Source organism: Bubalus bubalis, chromosome 6 (assembly GCF_019923935.1).
Source record: "Bubalus bubalis isolate 160015118507 breed Murrah chromosome 6, NDDB_SH_1, whole genome shotgun sequence".
In the NCBI taxonomy this organism is placed as follows: Eukaryota; Metazoa; Chordata; class Mammalia; order Artiodactyla; family Bovidae; genus Bubalus; species Bubalus bubalis.
Genome location: NC_059162.1, coordinates 90,749,486 through 90,755,645, shown reverse-complemented (window position 1 = coordinate 90,755,645; position 6,160 = coordinate 90,749,486). Strand labels below are relative to the sequence as shown.

General features: G+C 46.9%; 1 long non-coding RNA gene across 1 annotated transcript; it reads left to right on the top strand.

Annotated features, from left to right (window-relative positions):
- Positions 1–633: 633 nt before the first annotated feature.
- On the top strand, positions 634–5,771 carry LOC123334114. Its single transcript, XR_006551897.2, has 2 exons — positions 634–1,619; positions 5,559–5,771. It is a non-coding gene; the product is annotated as an uncharacterized LOC123334114 (long non-coding RNA).
- Positions 5,772–6,160: the final 389 nt, after the last annotated feature.

Genomic DNA, 6,160 nt, shown 5'->3' with positions numbered 1-6,160 from the left:
CTGATTCTTTTTGACCGGGGTGCTGGTCCAGTTGCCTGGATTCAGCTGTCTCAACTCTGTGGGTATGGAAGAAGTCTTGAAGCCTGGGGCCAGCTGGGGTCGCCTGTGTGCCTTAGGATGACAGCAAGACCTAATGTTGACTGAAAGTTACAACCTGCCCAGAATTGTAAAGTTCTGCATGTGGGGTAGTCTATCTAATCCTTCCATGGTCCCGGTAGGAAGGCATTGCTTTGAATACCTTTATCATTCAGATGAAGAAACTGAGGCACTGAGGGTACCTCCCACAGACAAGAAATAGCTGCACCAGGGTTCAAACCCAAGCAGGATTGTCAGGAAGCATTTAACAGGAGGCTTCCTGTGAGCTGTTTTGGATCTGTCAGGAATCCTCTGTTCCTTATTAATTCCTGAATATTCAGGAATTAAGAGGAGAGGCAGGCCTCTCCCGGTGCTGCGGGATCCAGGCATTTCCTTCATTAGTTTTTCAATACGGTGATAAGTACCCTCTTCCTTCTTGTGAACCGTAAAAGTGATTGTTTACAACTCTCTTTAATATGGATTGCCTATGTTTTGTTAAGTCTGGAATTTTAATCTTTCTCTTTGCTGAGAATAACTACAGTATATATGCCCACACCATGTTGATTAAAACACCTTTGTTCCATCAGAGCTTTGGTCCCTGTGTCTTTCTTTCTTTCTCTATCTCTCTATATTTCTGGCTGATTTCCTGGAACGCGAAAGCCGGCTGCGTAACCCAGGAAATATTAGCCTCTCTCCTTCTTCCACTTTCTCATTGTCGACTCTGGACCACCAGGTTCCGGTCCATTAAAGGACCTCAACACAAGATGATTCCAGGGCCCACGTACTGAACTATTAGGTATGCTGGGAATTGCAGCCCTCTCCCAGCTGGGTCCCATACGTGTGGGCTTTTGCCTCAGATTTCCTGATCTGTATCTCAAATCCTTGATGAGCTTAAAACCTTCTGTATTAGTCAGGACTTAGTTGCAGGTGTCAGAAACTCAAATAGATTTAAGCACACAAGGAACTGGGTTGGTTTTCTTTGCTGAAAAGTCCAGGGGTTGTGCCGAATTAAAGAAGGACCGAAACTAGATGCCCTAATGATCAGTTCAGGATTTTCCTTCTTTTTCTCTTTCTACTCTATGCTCCTTTTTATTTGTTGCATTTTCAGGCAGGTGCTTCCACCAGTGAGGAAAGATGGTCACCAGCAGCTCCTGGTTGGTACTTCTCTTCCTAGTTTTAGGAGCAGATTCTTGCCCTAGTTTGAAGAGAAGCCCTTGTACTGACTCTTATTTGTACTAACTCTGGTCATGTGCCCACCCTGAACCAATCACCAGGACCATTCCTCCTGTGTTTTTCCATTGGCAGAACTCCATTCCCAAGTCATGATGAAGGCAGTGGCGGCAGCCCTCTTTGAACCACTTGGACTGGGAGAGCTGAAGGTGGAGGAGTGGTGCCACCAGTGTCTGCCCCAGCTCTTCTGGGTTGCGGCAGAGTGTGCAATCCAGAAGGTCAAGGAATAGCCAGTACATCAGTCCGGAAGTAGACACCTCAAATTATGATGTGTTGAGAAGTTAATGAGGGCACTCTTCATGGCGGGATGTTGGGTAAGGAGATCACAAAGGATGTTGCAGAACCTTGGAGTTAATAGCAGAGAAGTTGGAGTTTTTTTTTTTTTTTTTAATCCTAAAGTAGTGAGGGGCAGGGTGGTACCTGACCCAAGGAAGAGAGGGCTGTATGGAAGGGCCCCCTATAGCAGCTGGCCTGCAGGAGAGGGGTTTAGCCAGCCTGTAGTGACCAGAAAGAGAGGTTGCTTGGGGAATAAATATCCTGACCTCTCTTTTCTGTTCCTTTAATCTCTGGGTCATAGTTCCCACTGTTCCCATGAGAACAAGGACACCTGGTGATGTATTTCATGTAAGTCAGTCAGCAGGGACAGAGAGGCAAGAACAGAAAGGTGGTGAGGGGTGGAAGGGGCCGGGGCTCAGCTGACATGTTGACGTGAGACCTTGTTGTTTCTGCTTGAGGTTATTGGAGATGGAAGCATTTATTCAACATGGAGGAAAAGAGGCTAGCATCCTTTCCTGGTATTCTGTCAGCATAGACCACTGGCTATCCCAGACTGAGGAAAGACTGTTGGTGGGAGAAAAGAGGTGAACCCCCTGAGGTCCAAAACAAACCGAAACCTAAAAAGTAGGGTCCACATTAGTGAATAGATTCTGCCTTTTGGAGGAGGTGAGGTTGGACATCCATATGCAGTTCTGAGTGGCCTTTTAAAAAATGCAGGCTGCCTAAGTTCAAGTTCTAACTGCAAGTTTGGGAGAGTTACTTAAACTGTGCCTTAGTTTCTTATCTGTAAAATGAGAATTATGCTATTACCTGTCTGATGGGGTAGTGGTGCAGATTAAATAAAATGTTCCAAGCACTTAGGACAGAGTCTAGTGCACAGTAAGGGCTCATTACTTGCTAGCTGTTATTGTTGTCCTTGGCAAGAGCACTGAAGAGAGTCTCCAGACGTATACACCAGTCATGTTCTACTATGACTTGCTTTGTGCCCTTGGGCAAGTCACTTTTCCTCTCAAGCTTTGTTTTTCTCTTCTCTAAAGTTAAGGGGTGAGATTCAAAGGTTCTGAAGATGTATTTTGGCTACAAAATTCTAAATTCTGCTAGACCCAAATCTATCACAGATTTTGCAAAGGTGCCCAAAGGGGAAATGTGTTTACACGGCCCTTCAACAGACTCCTGCCAAACAGAGCTCAGATTTCTGCCCTCAGCATCAGCAGGAGGGATACCCAGTAACAGGGACTCAGATGGGGCTCCTCCCTGCAGGTGTCTCGGGCCACGTGCTAATCTCTTTTTGATGGCCTCTGCCTGCAGCAGATCTCCTGGGTGCTGCCTGGGAGAGGGGCCAGCCCTTTGCCGCTGGTGCTTGGGGCAAATCACTCACTTGTGAAGTCTTCCCTGAGGCCTGAAGCCCACCTTGGGGAGGGCCCTGAGCTGGCTGGGGGAGATGTGGGACCACTGGAAGGCTGTTACACCGTCCTTGGCTGGGTAGGATGGCCCAAGGCCAGTTCATGCTCTGAAATCCCATCCTGGGGTTTTCAACTGGCAGTTTGATGTCAAATGGCTTGAACTCAGGAAATTTGCCTTCCAATTCCCTTTTCCTGCTTCCTCATTGTGTTTCTTCTACTCCTTTCTCTCGATAAAATGTAAGCCCCTTAGCCTGGCTGTGGGCATCGGCTCTGCTGTCTCCCAGCTCTCCTTCCTGCCTCTGTGGCCCCTGCTCTCTGATTTCCTGATACTCTGGGGGACTCAGTCCCTCGATTAAGTCAAATGTTTCACACTTAGAGGCTTGATCCGTGCTGTTCCCATGCCCAGAACACCTCTCATCCCTTTTCTCAGTTGGTAACCTGATGTGAAGAACTGACTCATTGGAAAAGACCCTGATGCAGGGAAACATTGAAGGCAGGAGGAGAAGGGGACTACAGAGGATGAGATGATTGGATGGCATCACCGACTCAATGGACATGTGTTTGAGTAAACTCCGGGAGTTGGTGATGGACAGGGAGGACTGGCGTGCTGCAGATCATGGGGTCACAGAGTTGGACACGACTGAGCGACTGAACTGAATTCTTATTCATTCTTTGGATCTCATTTACTCCTCAGAGCCTCCACTGACACCACTGACACCAGCGGTTACCAATTTGGAGAATGTTCTCCATGTTGATTTTCCCAACAGGACGGGGAGGTCAGGGCTATTTCTGCCCAGTTCATGCTGGCCTCCCTGTGCCTGGGACAGAGGCCGGTGCTCAGTCACTTCAGTTCAGTCACTCCGTTTGTCATTCAGTTTGTGTCCGACTCTTTGCAACCCCATGAACTGCAGCACGCCAACTCCCAGAGTTCACCCAAACTCATGTCCATTGAGTCAGTGATGCCATCCAACCATCTCATCCTCTATCGTTCCCTTTTCCTACTGCCCTCAATCTTTCCCAGCATCAGGGTCCTTTCCAATGAGTCAGCTCTTTGCATCAGGTGGCCAAAGTATTGGAGTTTCAGCTTCAACATCAGTCCTTCCAATGAACACCCAGGACTGATCTCCTTTAGGGTGGACTGGCTGGATCTCCTTGCAGTCCAAGGGACTCTTTATAGTCCAACTCTCACATCCATACACGACTACTGGACTATTTGTAACTAATTGGTCCTTCTCCATTTGTTGCATTTTTTTGGTCTTTTTTTTCTTCCCATCTTTCTAACACGCAAATCTGGGACTTCCCTGGTGGTCCAGTGTCTAAGACACTGCACTTACAATGCAGGGGACCTAAGTTAAATCCTTGGTCAGGGAACTAGATCCCACTGGCTGCAACAAAGATCAAAAGTACCTGTTTTTTGAAACAAAGACCTTCATGGCCAAATAAATAAATAAATAAAATAGACATTAAAAAAGTAAAATGCAAACCTGATGATGTCAGTCATCTACTAAAGATTCTCTGACTTCCCCAACTTCTTGGATAAAGGTTTGATTGACAGGGCTCACCAGAAGAGCTCCTTGCCCTCTTCCCAACCCTGTCCCCATGAGCATTTTCTTCCATTCCCCCCCTGGTCTACCCACATCGTTTCCCAAGTGGTCTTTCCCATATAGGCTCCTGCACAGACTGCTCATTCTCCCTGGACTACCCTTCCTGAATGTTTCCTCTGGCTTTTTAGTTCATAGCCCAAGGGCTTCCCAGGTGGTGCTTGTGGTAAAGAACCTGCCTGCCAATACAGGAGATGGAAGAGACACGGGTTTGATCCCTGCGTTGTGGGAAGATCTCCTGGAGGAGGGCACGACAACCCACTCTAGTATTCTTGTCTGGAGAATCCCATGGACAGAGGAGCCTGGTGGGCTGCAGTCCATAGGGTCGCATAGAGTTGGACACCACTGAAGCAACTTAGCATGCAAGCATCCCTTCTCTTGAAAATTTGCCCTTAATCTTCTGGACTGGCCAGTTGCCTCTTCCCTCTCCTGCAGTCCCCTGGGCCTTCGTTCCTCATGGTCCTGGTCCTGCTGAGTTGGGCTTGTCTTTACTTGTGTTCCTCACTACAGTGGGAAGGGCCTTAAAGGCCTATGCCTCCGTTTTGGAATCCCTGGTACCTTGTATGTATCGCCTTGCACATAGTGGGTGCTCAGCAGTGGTTTACTGAATGCTGAGTTTTGTTAATGATAGTTAACCAGGTCATCATGTCCAGCTTTGTATTGAGGTAACATATCACTTACTACCTGAACAGATATAACAGTTACTCCACCCTTGCTAATGACTCTCCAGTTTGGGGTATCACGTGTTTAGGCGGGATGGCTCTACCCTCAGGCTTAGGAGGATGAACCGTGGTTGGTTTGAGCCATCCATGGTAGCCTCAAACTCTTTGTCAGTAATTGGTTTGGATGTGGACATACGAATAAATCATATAGTCAATATGACGTAAGAGGAAACTCACTGGGTCTTCTGGGAAAGAATTTCATTGCTGATAAGAGAGATGTACAGTAAAAAGGTCCTCTTTTTCTTGCATAGTGTGTCCTCAGGTGACCCCTGCTGCAGCCGTCTTGTGACCATAAGGAGAGAAACCAGCTACATCCTGAGGTCGCAAAGCACAAGATCGGCCAGCATTTGAGTCTTTAATGACATCTTCCTGCCCCTGGATTAACTAAATGTAGAATTTCCCCTCATTTCTGGACCTCTAGCTATGTAGGTTAATAAACTTCTATTGTTTAATGTACTTAAAATCCAGGTTTCTGGTACTTACAGCTAAAAATATTTTAACTGATTCACTGCCTACATGTTCTTGGGCAAGTGACTTATTCTTGCTGAACTTTAGTTTCTTTATTTGTAAAAAGAGATACTAGTCTTTCTTCACATCTTGACATCAGTGATCTTATAAAAGAAGTGGATTTACTTGAAAGAGGGCAGAGCCATACAGATGGAAGAAGGGGTTGGCATTGGCCCCCCTTAGGGGGCTGGGTAGAAGGAAAAACAGTGGGGATTGCTTGCCCCACCTCTGTTTTTTGACCAGATGGTAGGTTTAAACACTGAAAAGTGTAGAATGAACTTCTACAAGGCATGAGACGGATTTCACTCAGGTGCTTTCTCACCACGCTGCAAAATCCAGAAGCAAA